The following is a 21530-nucleotide window of genomic DNA, read 5'->3' as shown; positions in this document are numbered from 1 at the left end:
TCTTATGAAGAATTAAAGGAAATAATGGGTTTCTTATAAAGAATTTAATGGAAATAATGGGTTTCTTATGAAGAATTTAATGGAAATAATGGGTTTCTTATGAAGAATTAAAGGAAATAATGGGTTTCTTATAAAGAATTTAATGGAAATAATGGGTTTCTTATGGAGAATTTAATGGGAATAATGGGTTTCTTATGGAGAATTTAATGGGAATAATGGGTTTCCTATGAAGAATTAATAAAAATATGGGGTAGTCTATGAAGATTTATTGAAAGAAAATATAAAATTTTAATGGTATATCTAAGAAAATCTGATGAGTATTTCCATGAATATTTTAATGAAAATAAAGAATATCCTATGAATATCGTCAAGAAATTATGGGATATTCTATGAATATTCTATAGTCAATATGAGATATTCAATGAAGAATTTAATAAAAAAAATTGAAGGTGGGGGATATTGAGCCAGGTGCGAGATGATGCTCTGAATCCCAGGAGATGGAGTTAGATGGTGATGTGTTAGCAGTAGGTTGATGGGCTCTTGAGACTGAGGAGTTGGAGTTTGGTTATGATTTTGTTATGTGGATCTTGTTTTTTGAGGCGGTGTACTTACCTAGTTATGGTTGCAGGGGTCGAGTCACAGCTGCTGGCCCAGCTTGTTCACTGAAAGCTACTAGGTCACTCTTCCCGCTCCATGAGCTTTATCATACCTCTTCTTAAAGCTATGTATGGATCCTGCCTCCACTACATCACTTCCCAGACTATTGCACTTCCTGGCGACTCTGTGGCTAAAGAAATACTTCCTAACATCCCTGTGGTTCATCTGTGTAAATGTATGAGTGTGTATATGTGTGTATGAGAGTGTGTATGTATGTATGTACTCACTCACCTGTTTGTACTCAACTGATTGTGGTTGCAGTTGTATAGATGAGAATTAGTATGTATGGGTGTGAGCGTATATAAGTGTACTCACCTACCTGAGGTTGCAGGGGTCGAGTCCTAGCTCCTGGCCCCGCCTCTTCACTGGTAACTACTGGATCACTCACCCTGAACCGTGAACTTTATCATACCTCTGCTTAAAGCTATGTATGGATCCTGCCTCCACTACATCGCTTCCCAAACTATTCCACTTCTTGTGTATGAGTGTATGTGTGTATGAATATTATAGTGAGAATAAGGTACCGTATGAATATTTGGAAGACAATATGGGTATGCTATGAATATTTTAATAGCGACTTAATGAAAATACGAGGTAAACTATTAATATTATTAAGAAAGTATGACAGTTGTTGCAAGAATTTGGTTCCAGTTGCAAGTGTTGAAGATCTGGAGGCATCTGGATGAGGTGTCGTCAAGTTATGAGTGAAATAAACTCGAGAGGCTGCAGGAGGGAGATGAAAAAAGCGAGGAAAAAAAATTTAGGCAACGTCATACCCTCAAGGAAGGTTCATTGATGCTGGTGAGGTGCTCTTGATCTAGGGGATGGGATCTGTGCTCCAGTTCCCTGAATTGAGCCTGAATACCTTCCATCCCCCTTTACTCCACAGGCGCTATATAATCCTAGGGGTTTAGCGCTTTCCCATGATTATAATATAATAATAATTAGGTAACGTCTTAAAGATGACTCCTGAGATTCTTTATTATGTAACTCAAGGATAATGAGGGTCAGTAATTTATTTTTCAGGGATAATGAGGGATTATTCATATCTCGGGAATAGGTAACCACTTGTCTGTAGGTTACCGGTAGTTCTGGTTCCATACCAGACCTTCTGGTACCTGGCCTGATGGATCAGGCTGTTAATGCCCCATTCCCCCCAAACACAGCCCAACGCATGTGCTACAACCTAACTGATCAGTAGAAGAAGAGTTTCCATTTTGCAGACAGATAGGGATCTGTTGGTAATTTGCTTTATGCATGAAGAGTCGTGGTCCCTTTACACTTAGTGAGTTCTCTCTGTCTGCCAATTCTCTTTTTTTCATATGTAGTGATTTCAGTGTGCAGGTTTGACACCATGGTGTTTCTCCAGTTTCTCCAGGTGTAGATTATGATGTTCTGTATCTCTCCTGCTTATGTTCTTAGGAGTACAGCTCCAGTCACTTCAGAAGTGTCCAATAATTTACATGCTTGATTGAGTTTATATGAGCTGTGAAGGTTCTCTGTACATTTCTAGCTGTGCGATTTCACCATCCTTGAAGAGAGATATAATTGTACATCAGTATTCCATCCGAGACATAACAAGTGACCTGAATAGTATCATCACTGGTTTGGCATCTCTTTGTTTTGAAGTTCTAGTTATTAAGCCTATCACTGTTCTTGAAGTTGCGGAATAATATTGTTGGGCTTCTTTAACGTGAGATCTTCTTACATTATCACTCCAATGTCTCTCACATTAGACTTACTCTCTGTTGAGGGACCTGAGTTTGTCTTGTTCTCCGATTATGTTTTTATTTCCTCAGTCTTTCCATAATATAGTTACTAAAATTTGTCCTCAGTGAACACCATGGTGTTGCAAGTTGTCCTCTGGAAGACTGGCAGTCCCACAGCGTGTCTTCTATGGATGTCACTCTCATAATACGTGTGACGTCTGCAACGGATGGTATGGTGTATGTCCTCTTCTATGTTAAATATTAGAATGAGAAAGAGAAGTGGGATGAGTACTGTGCCTTGGTGGACAGAACACTCTGTAGCAGTCTCTGAATTCTCTATTACTCTCTGATTACTCTAATCGCTCTGTTTGTTAAGAGGTTAAATTTCCATCTGTCCAGTTTTCCAGTTATTCCTTTTGCACGTAAATTGTGCACAGTTACCTCAGGGTCACAATTGTCGAAGGTTTTTGTTAAGTCTGTGTTCACATCTGCATTTTGTTTATCTTCCAGTATATCCAAGGCCATGCTATAATAGACCAGCAATTGTGAGAGACAAGAGCTGTGGTCCCATGTGATTAGCAATTTTGCTCCTTAAAACCCTCTAAAATCTTGATGAACTGGGTCACCACCGCTGTCGGTCTAGTTCTCTTGTGTCAATGTTTCACTGGCGCCTTTGTGAAGTGTGACTACAGTGGTTTTTCAACGACTGTGGGATGACTATAATATTCAGGCTCGTTCTCCAGCGAATATTTAAGGCACGTGATAATGCTTTCTTGCAATTATTGCTAAATATGTTGTTCCTCGAGTCTGGCTCTGGGGCGGAGTGCCTGGTCAGGCAATCAGTGGCTTCTTTGGAGTCAAGATGGATCAGGTTTATATTTGTGATTATAGAGATGTCAGTAGCATTTTTCGTCTCGTCGTCGGTCTTCAGGCTCAGTAGAACTTGAGTATATCATTCATTTATATGTTGTCAGTGATGGTTCAATCAATCAGAAACCAGATACTAGATATTTTTGCCCAAACTTTTGCGTGAAGCAAAGACCATCTTAAATTTCTCTCGGTTTCACGTTAGCTTCTTACTCTCCTTTTCTCTCCTGGACTCTGTATGATATGTTCAATTTGAGATCAATGCTTTCCATTTCGCTACCAGTGTTACTTTGCGTTCTTCAGAAAGTCTGTTGCCTTTGAGGCTATCCATTGTCTACAAGTTGAGGGTGCGTCTATCCATTTCCAATATGAACCTTCTCTTTCGTAATGGTATGTGTCGGGAGTTTGAAATACAGGAACATGTCTTCTTTTGTCATATTGAATTTCCAGGATATTTCGACGACCTCACGATGTACTAGCTCCCAGCTGATGTTCTTTTCGCTGATCACACCCTGATGACTGAGAGTGCTTTGTTGATTAAAACTATTAACTATGGATTTCTGAACAAGGTTCTGGTCTGCGTTTACCGTGTTCGACATCATTATGTTCCGTGCCAGGCCTTCTGAATATTAGGTCTAGACTCTAGTCTGTCGGTTCCTCTGTTGTTGCATCCTGCAAACCTCAGTTAGCTAAGACTGTTTATCAAAGTTGTCTCCTGGGAATCACCCTCTGCTGTGACAGTCTGTAATACATTCTTTCATTTTATGTGTCTTAGGATATTCGAGGCCGGATTGGATAGATTTTTCAAGACAATAACTCGATGTAATAGATTTCTAAGATAGAAAAGTTAATATTTGAACTGCAGTAGAGGTGAATCCGGTGTTTTATATACAAATTTACTAACCAGATATACTAAATTTTAACTACAAATAATGAAACAGTAAAACATATGAAATACAGGAAACACTTGAGAAGAGCCTTGAGAACGTCATTGTAGCTCAGGGATAATGAGGGATAGTAATTAATATCTCTGTGATAATGAGCGATTCATGAACCTGCCATCCCCGGGGTGTAAGCAAGTACCAAGCTTCCATACCTTGTTGAGGAATACTTGAGACTGCCACCCCTTACGTTATGCAATGTCGAATCCCACTTTGTGCCATATCTCTCTCTCTCTCTCTCTCTCTCTCTCTCTCTCTCTCTCTATATATATATATATATATATATATATATATATATATATATATATATTGTCCAGAGGGCTGAGGAAGGGTTGTTGAGGTGGTTCGGACATGTAGAGAGAATGGAGCGAAACAGAATGACTTCAAGAGTGTATCAGTCTGTAGTGGAAGGAAGGTTATTATTATCACACTGGCCGATTCCCACCAAGGCAGGGTGGCCCGAAAAAGAAAAACTTTCACCATCATTCACTCCATCACTGTCTTGCCAGAAGGGTGCTTCACACTACAGTCTTTTGCAAACTGCAACATTAACACCCCTCCTTCAGAGTGCAGGCACTGTACTTCCCATCTCCAGGACTCAAGTCCGGCCTGCCGGTTTCCCTGAATCCCTTCATAAATGTTACTTTGCTCACACTCCAACAGCACGTCAAGTATTAAAAACCATTTGTCTCCATTCACTCCTATCAAACACGCCCACGCATGCCTGCTGGAAGTCCAAGCCCCTCGCACACAAAACCTCCTTTACCCCCTCCCTCCAACCTTTCCTAGGCCGACCCCTACCCCGCCTTCCTTCCACTACAGACTGATACACTCTTGAAGTCATTCTGTTTCGCTCCATTCTCTCTACATGTCCGAACCACCTCAACAACCCTTCCTCAGCCCTCTGGACAACAGTTTTGGTAATCCCGCACCTTCTCCTAACTTCCAAACTACGAATTCTCTGCATTATATTCACACCACACATTGCCCTCAGACATGACATCTCCACTGCCTCCAGCCTTCTCCTCGCTGCAACATTCATCACCCACGCTTCACACCCATATAAGAGCGTTGGTAAAACTATACTCTCATACATTCCCCTCTTTGCCTCCAAGGACAAAGTTCTTTGTCTCCACAGACTCCTAAGTGCCCCACTCACTCTTTTTCCCTCATCAATTCTATGATTCACCTCATCTTTCATAGACCCATCCGCTGACACGTCCACTCCCAAATATCTGAATACGTTCACCTCCTCCATACTCTCTCCCTCCAATCTGATATCCAATCTTTCATCACCTAATCTTTTTGTTATCCTCATAACCTTACTCTTTCCTGTATTCACCTTTAATTTTCTTCTTTTGCACACCCTACCAAATTCATCCACCAATCTCTGCAACTTCTCTTCAGAATCTCCCAAGAGCACAGTGTCATCAGCAAAGAGCAGCTGTGACAACTCCCACTTTGTGTGTGATTCTTTATCTTTTAACTCCACGCCTCTTGTCAAGACCCTCGCATTTACTTCTCTTACAACCCCATCTATAAATATATTAAACAACCACGGTGACATCACACATCCTTGTCTAAGGCCTACTTTTACTGGGAAAAAATTTCCCTCTTTCCTACATACTCTAACTTGAGCCTCACTATCCTCGTAAAAACTCTTCACTGCTTTCAGTAACCTACCTCCTACACCATACACTTGCAACATCTGCCACATTGCCCCCCTATCCACCCTGTCATACGCCTTTTCCAAATCCATAAATGCCACAAAGACCTCTTTAGCCTTATCTAAATACTGTTCACTTATATGTTTCACTGTAAACACCTGGTCCACACACCCCCTACCTTTCCTAAAGCCTCCTTGTTCATCTGCTATCCTATTCTCCGTCTTACTCTTAATTCTTTCAATAATAACTCTACCATACACTTTACCAGGTATACTCAACAGACTTATCCCCCTATAATTTTTGCACTCTCTTTTATCCCCTTTGCCTTTATACAAAGGAACTATGCATGCTCTCTGCCAATCCCTAGGTACCTTACCCTCTTCCATACATTTATTAAATAATTGCACCAACCACTCCAAAACTATATCCCCACCTGCTTTTAACATTTCTATCTTTATCCCATCAATCCCGGCTGCCTTACCCCCTTTCATTTTACCTACTGCCTCACGAACTTCCCCCACACTCACAACTGGCTCTTCCTCACTCCTACAAGATGTTATTCCTCCTTGCCCTATACACGAAATCACAGCTTCCCTATCTTCATCAATATTTAACAATTCCTCAAAATATTCCCTCCATCTTCCCAATACCTCTAACTCTCCATTTAATAACTCTCCTCTCCTATTTTTAACTGACAAATCCATTTGTTCTCTAGGCTTTCTTAACTTGTTAATCTCACTCCAAAACTTTTTCTTATTTTCAACAAAATTTGTTGATAACATCTCACCCACTCTCTCATTTGCTCTCTTTTTACATTGCTTCACCACTCTCTTAACCTCTCTCTTTTTCTCCATATACTCTTCCCTCCTTGCATCACTTCTACTTTGTAAAAACTTCTCATATGCTAACTTTTTCTCCCTTACTACTCTCTTTACATCATCATTCCACCAATCGCTCCTCTTCCCTCCTGCACCCACTTTCCTGTAACCACAAACTTCTGCTGAACACTCTAACACTACATTTTTAAACCTACCCCATACCTCTTCGACCCCATTGCCTATGCTCTCATTAGCCCATCTATCCTCCAATAGCTGTTTATATCTTACCCTAACTGCCTCCTCTTTTAGTTTATAAACCTTCACCTCTCTCCTCCCTGATGCTTCTATTCTCCTTGTATCCCATCTACCTTTTACTCTCAGTGTAGCTACAACTAGAAAGTGATCTGATATATCTGTGGCCCCTCTATAAACATGTACATCCTGAAGTCTACTCAACAGTCTTTTATCTACCAATACATAATCCAACAAACTACTGTCATTTCGCCCTACATCATATCTTGTATACTTATTTATCCTCTTTTTCTTAAAATATGTATTACCTATAACTAAACCCCTTTCTATACAAAGTTCAATCAAAGGGCTCCCATTATCATTTACACCTGGCACCCCAAACTTACCTACCACACCCTCTCTAAAAGTTTCTCCTACTTTAGCATTCAGGTCCCCTACCACAATTACTCTCTCACTTGGTTCAAAGGCTCCTATACATTCACTTAACATCTCCCAAAATCTCTCTCTCTCCTCTGCATTCCTCTCTTCTCCAGGTGCATACACGCTTATTATGACCCACTTCTCGCATCCAACCTTTACTTTAATCCACATAATTCTTGAATTTACACATTCATATTCTCTCTTCTCCTTCCACAACTGATCATTTAACATTACTGCTACCCCTTCCTTTGCTCTAACTCTCTCAGATACTCCAGATTTAATCCCATTTATTTCCCCCCACTGAAACTCTCCTACCCCCTTCAGCTTTGTTTCGCTTAGGGCCAGGACATCCAACTTCTTTTCATTCATAACATCAGCAATCATCTGTTTCTTGTCATCCGCACTACATCCACGCACATTTAAGCATCCCAGTTTTATAAAGTTTTTCTTCTTCTCTTTTTTAGTAAATGTCTACAGGAGAAGGGGTTACTAGCCCATCTCTTACATGAATAAATAGAGCATTGGAATCTTGTCCAGTTCTAATGCTATATTTATGTTGTTTGACCGTAATAAACTTTATCGCAAATTTTACAAGGAATCTTATAGACACATCCATCAGCATTTTGGGGGGAATTCTTTATCAAAAGTTTTTTTACTGTATCAAGATTTTTGAATACAACTTTAATATTAAAAGTCTTAAGAAGAGAAGGCATATCAACCAAGTTTTCATGGTAAGGGAGAACCAACATATTTTTAGTTGAATAAGGCTGGTTGTCCCTTTTTGGATTGTAAAAAGTATTTCTAGCAACTTTAAAAGATTTATCAATTACATATCTGAAGAACTCGTTAACTATGATTTACCATTGCCAGTTCCTACTGTCATTAAACTTATTAAACTTTGCATTGTTGATGCAAAATTTGTATTTAATGATAAGTTTTTCACTTAGAAGTTTGGTATGGCAATGGGAAATCCTCTTTCACCTGTTCTTAGTAACCTATACGTGGAATTTTTTGAAACAAGATTGCTTAACACAATCCTCCCTAATAGAGCTAAATGGTTCAGATATGTCGATGATATTTTGTGTCTTATGCCCAAAAATGTAGATATACACCATTTCCTTGGAAAATTAAATAGCTTAGCCCATTCTATAAACTTTACTGTTGAGTTTGAAGAAAATAACTCATTGCCTTTTCTAGATGTTTAAATAATTTAGGGTAATAATGAATTCAAATTTAAAATTTACAGAAAACCTACAAATAACTGTTCCTATGTCCACTATTATTCTTCGCATCAAGATAGAGTCAAACTGTCTGTTTTCTCATCAATGTTTTTGAGAGCTTTACGAATTTGTAGTCCTGAGTTCATAGATGAGGAAATATCCAAAATTTATGAAATAGGTAATGATTTAAAATACCCAAGAAATGTAACTGATAAATCATTTAAAGTTGCTAGAAATACTTTTTACAATCCAAAAAGTGAAAATCAGCCTTATTCAACTAAAAATATGATGGTTCTCCCTTACCATGAAAACTTGGTTGATATGCCTTCTCTTCTTAAGACTTTTAATATCAAAATTGAATTAAAAAATCTTGATACAGTATAAAAAACTTTTGATAAAGAATTCCCCCCAAAATGCTGATGGATGTGTCTATAAGATTCCTTGTAAAATTTGCGATAAAGTTTATTACGGTCAAACTGGTAAAAATCTCGAACTAAGATTAAAACAACATAAATATAGCATTAGAACTGGACAAGATTCCAATGCTCTATTTATTCATGTAAGAGATTTTAACCATCCAATTGATTTTCAAAAAGTTGAGAAAGGAGTATCAAGCAAGTCCATGGTCGACAGGAATATAATTGAATCTTGTTTCATAAAAAGCAGTTTTGACAATAGTAATATGAATATTTCCTTTGGTTTATATAAATTAGATCCATTTATAAATAATAGAATTTGGGAAGAATTTAGTAATACACTGGACAAATAATAATTTAAAAAAAACTCTTGGGTAGAATAGTTTGTTGGTGGGTTGTGCAAAGGACCTGTCCAGTTGGGCCGGCGCATGCCAGGTGTTTAACCGTTGTGGGATCTGATAGTGAGGTGTTGGCCAGACCCCTTATATACCTTCCTTGGATGCTTTACTTTCATAGTTCCTTGATAATGTGAGTAGTCACGAAAGCGCTTGGAATTTCTCTATTCTTTCAGAGTGGTTGGTTTGCATATTCTGAAATCACCTGTTTACTGTGATCTTATTGCATATATATATATATATATATATATATATATATATATATATATATATATATATATATATATATATATTATATATATATATATATATATATATATATATATATATATACACACACATAAACACTGATCTCTGGCTGAAGGAGACTCGAACCTACGAACCTTAGGACAAGGTACACAGTGCTTTACCAATCTACCCACACTGGACAATACCTTGGCGTGTAGCTTGCGCTACACGTTTGATCCAAGGCAGCCAGCTTTCAGGGAGAAGGCTTACAACTTTTCATCTCATCCCCTGCATGCATCAGCCTTACTAGAGAATTTAACAATGCAAGGAATTCGCTAGAGCAGGCGAAATATACGCAAACACTGATCTCTGGCTGAAGGAGACTCGAACCTACGAACCTTAGGACAAGGTACGCCTTGGATCAAACGTGTAGCGCAAGCTACACGCCAAGGTATTGTCCAGTGTGGGTAGATTGGTAAAGCACTGCATACCTTGTCCTAAGGTTCGTAGGTTCGAGTCTCCTTCAGCCAGAGATCAGTGTTTGTGTATATTTCGCCTGCTCTCGCGAATTCCTTGCATATACATATATATATATATATATATATATATATATATATATATATATATATATATATATATATATATATATATATATATATTATATATATATATATATATATTTATATATATATATATATATATATATATATATATATATATATATATATATATATATATATATATATATACATACATATATATATATATATATATATATATATATATATATATATATATATATATATATATATATATATATATATATATATATATATATATATATATATATATATATATATAATATAGGGAAGTACCACCTCTATAACTGGACTGGGGACCCACATCCTCAGAGAAGACAATAAACGTACCTCAGGGAAAACTCAAGGTTCTCCCTGGAGCTGTTTGAATATTTTCTTCTCCTACCACCCCCTCTATTTTATATTCTATATGAAATTTTATTAATAGACAGAATACATTGACAGAAAACACAAACATGAATACATTGGTACAATATATCAAAGATTATGAATCTCCTCCAGCTCCTCTGAAACCGCACGTAAGCCAAGTATACAGCAAGAATTTCCCCTCTGGATGGCCACGCTGAGGCGCTGGAACATGAAAGTGGCTGCCCTTGGGTTTCTTGTGATGTCGATCAGTCTGGAACCCAGTTCTTTAATGAAACGTGTGGCATTTTTTCCCCATGATCCCAATGTCTCTATTCCCACTGGGACAAATTGATACCGTTGGCTTATGTCCCTATACTTGCTGATCTTGTACTCCTCCCTGTGACCAGCAGCTCCTCCCTGTCGCCCGACACTGTTATGGATGTAGGTGTCAGGCAGCGTCGACACACAGGTATAGCCATTCTTCCAAGGATAGATGGTGATTCCGTCAGGGTGGTTTGCTGGGTTGTGGGTATTGCTGGCTGCTAGTGATCAGGGATCTCTCTTGGCTGGGCATCCAGCTGTAGCAAGGGTTCTCTTTATGATGTCGTTGACTTCATCGTGTCTTGCATGCCAGCCCATGGTTTTGGAAGAGTAAAGACCATGTAGACCATATTGGTAGGCTTGCGCAACGCCGCAAATACTCGTATATTCCGTGTGAATTGGGGCAACAAGGAACAGAACCACAGCAATACGGAGGGTCCTAGGGTCGAGGCGCGTTCCCATTTCCGAAATGGGAACTGTTTGGAGGAAGTATCCGGAGTTGTGTGCACTCACAGCTAGGAGACGAGCAGTCTCCCTGTCTGATGTTACAGCCCTAACCATGTTAGCAAGCACCTTTTCAGCGATTGGGCCATCCCAGCTTGACTGTTTGTAGGCCAGTGCTGCACTAGTTGTTGGCGCTGGAGCAGCAAGAGTCTCCCGTTCAGTGATGGCACTGGGATAGCTAGGGTCCTGTATTCCTGCTGGTTCACTGAGGTTGTCCGGAAGAATTTGTTTTATTAACTCGTTTGATGCAATGGAAGAGGATAGGAAAGCTGTAGGGCAATCTGGAAGGATCTACGTACACCCAGCCCTCCAAGCCTGACTGGAAGTGAGGCTTGCAACCACTGTCCATCTTCGAGGGAAAGATTCAATACACTCTCTAGCATGGTCTTAAGGAGGGTCATATTCCTTTAGGGGCCGACACGAGTCCTACCAGAGGAAAAAAAAATTGAAACTGAAAAACTATGGAAAAAATGTTTTCTTACCAACAAATATAGTGCATAATTCTGGCAACATGTTGATGCAATCATATTTCTTAGTATGTTTATCCCAAGATACAATTTTTTTTTGGTTTTACTGTTATCAAGAGGGCATGTTGGTCATTAGCATTCTTTTTTAACTCCAAAAATTACGATTTTTATGATTGTTTCATTCTAAATACTCAACATGGCAACTTCTGTGAGGACTAAATGAAGAGCGCAGAATGTTGTTGTCCAGTAGCCTGAGCCGTGACAGCTGTCAACAAGGATAAAGGTATGAGACATGCTTACATTTGGCGCGCCATGACCGTAGAGTTTTACAGAAAACAAAATTATGAATAACTTGGGAATAAATTATTGACATTTGTTTTCAGTTTTTGCGAAGAGTGTCATGATTTTTTCAAACATTATTGAGGAATGATGGTTCTATTAAATTCCAGACTAGATTTACGATATGTTTTACCGTTTTGTTTTTACTGAATTTTTTCTCCCAAAAAACTCCATAAAAAAAAAAAAACACACACAAATTTCAACATTTGCGTCATGTGGTTCTGGCTCAATATGAGGAGGACCAGTACAACACGGGTTCGAGTCCTTGATTAGTGCAGTGTTGTTGTTGATCAATATATATATATATATAAATATATATATATATATATATATATATATATATATATATATATATATATATATACTATATAGTGTGTATATATATATATATATATATACATATATATATATATATATATATAGTAGGTTGGTATAGGTAGTAGGTTGGTAGACAGCAACCACCCAGGGAAGTACTACCGTCCTGCCAGATGACTGTGAAACAAAAACCTGTAACTGTTTTGCATGATGGTAGGATTGCTGGTTTCTTTTTCTGTCTCATAAACACGCTAGATAACAGGGATATCTTGCTACTCCTACTTACACTTTGGTCACACTTCACAGACACGCACATGCATATATATATATACATACATCTAGGTTTTTCTCCTTTTTCTAAATAGCTCTTGTTCTTCTTTATTTCTTCTATTGTCCATGGGGAAGTGGAAAAGAATCTTTCCTCCGTAAGCCATGCGTGTCGTATGAGGCGACTAAAATGCCGGGAGCAATGGGCTAGTAACCCCTTCTCCTGTAGACATTTACTAAAAAAGAGAAGAAGAAAAACTTTATAAAATTGGGATGCTTGAATGTGCGTGGATGTAGTGCGGATGACAAGAAACAGATGATTGCTGATGTTATGAATGAAAAGAAGTTGGATGTCTTGGCCCTAAGCGAAACAAAGCTGAAGGGGGTAGGAGAGTTTCAGTGGGGGGAAATAAATGGGATTAAATCTGGAGTATCTGAGAGAGTCAGAGCAAAGGAAGGGGTAGCAGTAATGTTAAATGATCAGTTATGGAAGGAGAAAAGAGAATATGGATGTGTAAATTCAAGAATTATGTGGATTAAAGTAAAGGTTGGATGCGAGAAGTGGGTCATAATAAGCGTGTATGCACCTGGAGAAGAGAGGAATGCAGAGGAGAGAGAGAGATTTTGGGAGATGTTAAGTGAATGTATAGGAGCCTTTGAACCAAGTGAGAGAGTAATTGTGGAAGGGAACCTGAATGCTAAAGTAGGAGAAACTTTTAGAGAGGGTGTGGTAGGTAAGTTTGGGGTGCCAGGTGTAAATGATAATGGGAGCCCTTTGATTGAACTTTGTATAGAAAGGGGTTTAGTTATAGGTAATACATATTTTAAGAAAAAGAGGATAAATAAGTATACAAGATATGATGTAGGGCGAAATGACAGTAGTTTGCTGGATTATGTATTGGTAGATAAAAGACTGTTGAGTAGACTTCAGGATGTACATGTTTATAGAGGGGCCACAGATATATCAGATCACTTTCTAGTTGTAGCTACACTGAGAGTAAAAGGTAGATGGGATACAAGGAGAATAGAAGCATCAGGGAAGAGAGAGGTGAAGGTTTATAAACTAAAAGAGGAGGCAGTTAGGGTAAGATATAAACAGCTATTGGAGGATAGATGGGCTAATGAGAGCATAGGCAATGGGGTCGAAGAGGTATGGGGTAGGTTTAAAAATGTAGTGTTAGAGTGTTCAGCAGAAGTTTGTGGTTACAGGAAAGTGGGTGCAGGAGGGAAGAGGAGCGATTGGTGGAATGATGATGTAAAGAGAGTAGTAAGGGAGAAAAAGTTAGCATATGAGAAGTTTTTAGAAAGTAGAAGTGATGCAAGGAGGGAAGAGTATATGGAGAAAAAGAGAGAGGTTAAGAGAGTGGTGAAGCAATGTAAAAAGAGAGCAAATGAGAGAGTGGGTGAGATGTTATCAACAAATTTTGTTGAAAATAAGAAAAAGTTATGGAGTGAGATTAACAAGTTAAGAAAGCCTAGAGAACAAATGGATTTGTCAGTTAAAAATAGGAGAGGAGAGTTATTAAATGGAGAGTTAGAGGTATTGGGAAGATGGAGGGAATATTTTGAGGAATTGTTAAATGTTGATGAAGATAGGGAAGCTGTGATTTCGTGTATAGGGCAAGGAGGAATAACATCTTGTAGGAGTGAGGAAGAGCCAGTTGTGAGTGTGGGGGAAGTTCGTGAGGCAGTAGGTAAAATGAAAGGGGTAAGGCAGCCGGGATTGATGGGATAAAGATAGAAATGTTAAAAGCAGGTGGGGATATAGTTTTGGAGTGGTTAGTGCAATTATTTAATAAATGTATGGAAGAGGGTAAGGTACCTAGGGATTGGCAGAGAGCATGCATAGTTCCTTTGTATAAAGGCAAAGGGGATAAAAGAGAGTGCAAAAATTATAGGGGGATAAGTCTGTTGAGTATACCTGGTAAAGTGTATGGTAGAGTTATAATTGAAAGAATTAAGAGTAAGACGGAGAATAGGATAGCAGATGAACAAGGAGGTTTTAGGAAAGGTAGGGGGTGTGTGGACCAGGTGTTTACAGTGAAACATATAAGTGAACAGTATTTAGATAAGGCTAAAGAGGTCTTTGTGGCATTTATGGATTTGGAAAAGGCGTATGACAGGGTGGATAGGGGGGCAATGTGGCAGATGTTGCAAGTGTATGGTGTAGGAGGTAGGTTACTGAAAGCAGTGAAGAGTTTTTACGATGATAGTGAGGCTCAAGTTAGAGTATGTAGGAAAGAGGGAAATTTTTTCCCAGTAAAAGTAGGCCTTAGACAAGGATGTGTGATGTCACCGTGGTTGTTTAATATATTTATAGATGGGGTTGTAAGAGAAGTAAATGCGAGGGTCTTGGCAAGAGGCGTGGAGTTAAAAGATAAAGAATCACACACAAAGTGGGAGTTGTCACAGCTGCTCTTTGCTGATGACACTGTGCTCTTGGGAGATTCTGAAGAGACGTTGCAGAGATTGGTGGATGAATTTGGTAGGGTGTGCAAAAGAAGAAAATTAAAGGTGAATACGGGAAAGAGTAAGGTTATCAGGATAACAAAAAGATTAGGTGATGAAAGATTGGATATCAGATTGGAGGGAGAGAGTATGGAGGAGGTGAACGTATTCAGATATTTGGGAGTGGACGTGTCAGCCGATGGGTCTATGAAAGATGAGGTGAATCATAGAATTGATGAGGGAAAAAGAGTGAGTGGTGCACTTAGGAGTCTGTGGAGACAAAGAACTTTGTCCTTGGAGGCAAAGAGGGGAATGTATGAGAGTATAGTTTTACCAACGCTCTTATATGGGTGTGAAGCGTGGGTGATGAATGTTGCAGCGAGGAGAAGGCTGGAGGCAGTGGAGATGTCATGTCTGAGGGCAATGTGTGGTGTGAATATAATGCAGAGAATTCGTAGTTTGGAAGTTAGGAGGAGGTGCGGGATTACCAAAACTGTTGTCCAGAGGGCTGAGGAAGGGTTGTTGAGGTGGTTCGGACATGTAGAGAGAATGGAGCGAAACAGAGTGACTTCAAGAGTGTACCAGTCTGTAGTGGAAGGAAGGCGGGGTAGGGGTCGGCCTAGGAAAGGTTGGAGGGAGGGGGTAAAGGAGGTTTTGTGTGCGAGGGGCTTGGACTTCCAGCAGGCATGCATGAGCGTGTTTGATAGGAGTGAATGGAGACAAATGGTTTTTAATGCTTGACGTGCTGTTGGAGTGTGAGCAAAGTAACATTTATGAAGGGATTCAGGGAAACCGGCAGGCCGGACTTGAGTCCTGGAGATGGGAAGTACAGTGCCTGCACTCTGAAGGAGGGGTGTTAATGTTGCAGTTTAAAAACTGTAGTGTAAAGCACCCTTCTGGCAAGACAGTGATGGAGTGAATGATGGTGAAAGTTTTTCTTTTTCGGGCCACCCTGCCTTGGTGGGAATCGGCCAGTGTGATAATAAATAAATAAATAAATAAATATATATATATATATATATATATATATATATATATATATATATATATATATATATATATATATACATATATATATATATATATATATATATATATATATATATATATATATATATATATATGTATATATATATATATATATATATATATATATATATATATATATATATATATATATATATATATATATATATATATATATATATATATATATATATATATATATATGCAAAACAACCACTCTGAAAAAATAGAGAAATTCCAAGCGCTTTCGTGACTACTCACATTATCAAGGAACTATGAAAGTAAAGCATCCAAGGAAGCTATATAAGGGGTCAGGTCAGCACCTCACTATCAGATCCCACAACGGTTAAACACCTGACGCGCGCCGACCCAACTTGGATAGGTCCTTTGCACAACTCACCCCACAAACTATTCTACCCAAGAAAATTTAAAAATTATTAAATTCTTACCAAATTCTATTAATTATAAATTGGATATTTCCTCATCTATGAACTCAGGACTACAAATTCGTAAAGCTCTCAGAAACATTGATGAGAAAACAGACAGTTTGACTCTATCTTGATGCGAGGAATAATAGTGGACATAGGAACAGTTATTTGTCCACTATTATTCCTCGCATCAAGATTGAGTCAAACTGTGTGTTTTCTCATCAATGTTTCTGAGAGCTTTACGAATTTGTAGTCCTGAGTTCATAGATGAGGAAATATCCAAAATTTATGAAATAGGTAATGATTTAAAATACCCAAGAAATGTAATTGATAAATCTTTTAAAGTTGCTAGAAATACTTTTTACAATCCAAAAAGGGACAACCAGCCTTATTCAACTAAAAATATGTTGGTTCTCCCTTACCATGAAAACTTGGTTGATATGCCTTCTCTTCTTAAGACTTTTAATATTAAAGTTGTATTCAAAAATCTTGATACAGTAAAAAAAACTTTTGATAAAGAATTCCCCCCAAAATGCTGATGGATGTGTCTATAAGATTCCTTGTAAAATTTGCGATAAAGTTTATTACGGTCAAACTGGTAAAAATCTCGAACTAAGATTAAAACAACATAAATATAGCATTAGAACTGGACAAGATTCCAATGCTCTATTTATTCATGTAAGAGATTTTAACCATCCAATTGATTTTCAAAAAGTTGAGATAGTAGTATCAAGCAAGTCCATGGTCGACAGGAATATAATTGAATCTTGTTTCATAAAAAGCAGTTTTGACAATAATATGAATATTTCCTTTGGTTTATATAAATTAGATCCATTTATAATTAATAGAATTTGGGAAGAATTTAATAATACACTGGACAAATAATTTTTAAATTTTCTTGGGTAGAATAGTTTGTGGGTGAGTTGTGCAAAGGACCTATCCAAGTTGGGTCGGCGCGCGTCAGGTGTTTAACCGTTGTGGGATCTGATAGTGAGGTGCCGGCCAGACCCCTTATATAGCTTCCTTGTATGCTTTACTTTCATAGTTCCTTGATAATGTGAGTAGTCACGAAAGCGCTTGGAATTTCTCTATTTTTTCAGAGTGGTTGTTTTGAATATATATATATATATATATATATATATATATATATATATATATATATATATATATATATATATATATATATATATATATATATATATATATATATATATATATATATATATATATATATATATATATATATATATATGTCGTGCCGAATAGGCAGAACTTGCGATCTTGGCTTAAATAGCAACGCTCATCTTGCCATATAGGACAAGTGAAAATTTGTGTATGCAATAATTTCGTCAAAATCATTCTGAACCTGACGAAAAAAATATATTTCACTGTGTTTGTTTAGTATTAAATTATTGTAAACAAATCTAAAATATATTTAGTTGGGTTAGGCTAAAATAAATTGTGCTTGTTATAATAAGGTTAGGTAAGTTTTCTAAGTTCCTTTTGGTGCAAAATTATAAATTTTACATCAACATTAATGAAAAAAATATATCATTAAACTTATAAGAGAAAATATTAGAAAGGAGTTATATTTAAATGAGTTCTTGCTAATTGACCAGTTTTACATATTCGGCACGACATATATATATATATATATATATATATATATATATATATATATATATATATATATATATATATATATATATATATATATATATATATATATATATATATATATATATATATATATATATATATAAAACTAAAGCCATATGGGTCTTGCAGCACCTTACTTAGATAAAATTCCAGGAAAAGGGGAGAGTAGTTCCATTTCCTTAGATCAAGAGACCTTCAGCAGCCTCGAGACACAACATCTGACTGTCTGTCTTCAGTGAAGTCTTGTGAATGGTTATCAGATTTATGGGGGAGCACTAAGCCCGTATGGGTTACACAGCTCTTGGGGGATGAGAGGCAATCTGATTCGATCCTAGGGAGAGCAGGTCTAGTGCCATGGATCAAGAGCCCTTTACTAGGTTCAGTGCCTTGGATCAAGAGCCCTTCACTATGTTCAGTGCCTTGGATCAAGAGCCCTTCATTAGTTCAGTGCATTGAATCAAGAGCCCTTCACTAGGTTCAGTGCCTTGGATCAAGAGCCCTTCACTAGGTTCAGTGCCTTGGATCAAGAGCCCTTCACTAGGTTCAGTGCCTTGGATCAAGAGCCCTTCACTAGGTTCAGTGCCTTGGATCAAGAGCCCTTCACTAGGTTCAGTGCCTTGGATCAAGAGCCCTTCGCTGGGTTGTTTAATTATTTTTTTCTTCTGCTTTTTCATTGCTTGTGTTTAATTATCCTCTCTGAGTGTACATGTGTACACACCTCTCTCTGAGTGTACATGTGTACACACCTCTCTCTGAGTGTACATGTGTACACATCTCTCTCTGAGTGTACATGTGTACACACCTCTCTCTGAGTGTACATGTGTACACACCTCTCTCTGAGTGTACATGTGTACACACCTCTCTCTGAGTGTACATGTGTACACATCTCTCTCTGAGTGCACATGTGTACACACCTCTCTCTGAGTGTACATGTGTAAACATCTCTCTCTGAGTGTACATGTGTACACACCTCTCTCTGAGTGTACATGTGTACACATCTCTCTCTGAGTGTACATGTGTACACACATCTCTCTGAGTGTACATGTGTTCACACCTCTCTCTGAGTGTACATGTGTACACATCTCTCTCTGAGTGTACATGTGTACACATCTCTCTCTGAGTGTACATGTGTACACATCTCTCTCTGAGTGTACATGTGTACACTCCTGTTTCTCTCTGAGTAAACATGTGAACACTCTTCTTCCTCTGAGTGCACAGTTGTACACTCATTCATAAATAAATGGTATAGCGATACCGACAACACGTGAAAAAAGACTTATGTACAATTCAGTACATTTATTACAGGAAACGTTTCGCTACTCGTGGCGAGACGTCTCCGGTAACATAAGTCCTTTTTCCACACTCACCTTCGTGTACACCTGCACACTGGTGTTCATGTACAACACTTAGAAATCTTTACTGTCAGTACCATCCGCCTGTACACTAGGTTTCGTCAGTCACAATCTGAAGACAGTGGGAGATAAAACATCGGGGTGTTCAGTCCTTCAGTCTTGATAGATCGACTGTGAAGTGGGACTGACCACCTTGAAGGTTCCTCTGACCTTCCACTGTCTCCAGCAAAACTGTGGCTTCTGTGTGAGACTGAGGAAGACCACTGTGCTGGGGTAATGTGTTGGTAATTAACAGGTACCCAAGTGTTGTACATGTACACGTGTTGTACATGTACACGTGTTGTACATGTACACATGTTGTACATGTATACGTGTTGTACATGTACACGTGTTGTACATGTACATGTGTTGTACATGTACACGTGTTGTACATGTACACGTGTTGTACATGTACATGTGTTGTACATGTACATGTGTTGTACATGTACATGTGTTGTACATGTACATGTGTTGTACATGTACACGTGTTGTACATGTACACGTGTTGTACATGTACACGTGTTGTACATGTACACGTGTTGTACATGTACACGTGTTGTACATGTACATGTGTTGTACATGTACACGTGTTGTACATGTACATGTGTTGTACATGTACACCTGTTGTACATGTACACGTGTTGTACATGTACACGTGTTGTACATGTACACGTGTTTTACATGTACATGTGTTGTACATGTACACGTGTTGTACATGTACATGTGTTGTACATGTACACGTGTTGTACATGTACACGTGTTGTACATGTACATGTGTTGTACATGTACACGTGTTGTACATGTACACGTGTTGTACATGTACACGTGTTGTACATGTACACGTGTTGTACATGTACACGTGTTGTACATGTACACGTGTTGTACATGTACATGTGTTGTACATTTAACCACCGCCTTTTAACACGGGTTTTCTTTTCATTTTCCAATTTGAAACTTTTTAAAAAATGCAAAACAGGGGTTTTCATTTTCCTTTATTCTTTTTTAAAACACCTTAAGGGGGGGAACGCCCCACCTTTGAATTTTTCCCTTCGGGAACCTTTCCATGTTGAAAACTGTTTTTTGAAACTGAGGAAGCCCATTTTTCGGGGGAAATGTTTTTAAAATTTAACCCGGGCCCCAAATTTGGGTTCATTTTCCTGTTGAACATTTTCCGTGTTGAACATTTTCATTTGACATTTCTTTTTTTAAATTTTCCTGTTGAACATGTTTTTTGAACATTTTCTTATTTGCTAAAATTTTAAACATTTTTTGTTGAACATTTTCATGTTTGCCCTTTTCATGTTTGACTTTTCCTTTGTTGAACATTTTCATTTGTTTTTTCCATGTAACCACTATTTGTTGAACCTGTTTTCATTTAACACTTTTAAAATTTAAACACTTTTTCATTTTCCCCTTCCATTTTAACATTATTTTTCATGTTCACTGTTATGTTGAAAAATTGTTTTTCTTTTTAACCTTTTTTCATTTTAACACTGTTTTTCATTTTAACACTGTTTTAAATTTTAACACTATTTTTCATGTTGACACGCCAGTTTAAAAACCCATTTTTTTTATTTGTTCATTTTAGCATTTTTTTAATTTTAACACTTTTCATTTGTTTTTACATTTTTAACTTTTTTACCATTTTAACTTATTTTTTTTGTTACTTTTTCATGTAAACGGGGTTTTTCTTTTTAACACTGTTCTTCAATTTTAACACGGTTTTTTAAAATTGAACATGTTTTATTTTTAAAAATTTTCTTTTTTAAATTTTTGTTTCTTCATTTTAAATTTCTTCATGTTAAAACACTGTTCTTCATGTTGAACA

The sequence above is a fragment of the Cherax quadricarinatus genome, chromosome 9, assembly GCF_038502225.1.
Source record: "Cherax quadricarinatus isolate ZL_2023a chromosome 9, ASM3850222v1, whole genome shotgun sequence".
Lineage (NCBI taxonomy): Eukaryota > Metazoa > Arthropoda > Malacostraca > Decapoda > Parastacidae > Cherax > Cherax quadricarinatus.
The sequence above is the reverse complement of the archived record's forward strand: the minus strand, read 5'-3'. Positions refer to the sequence as shown.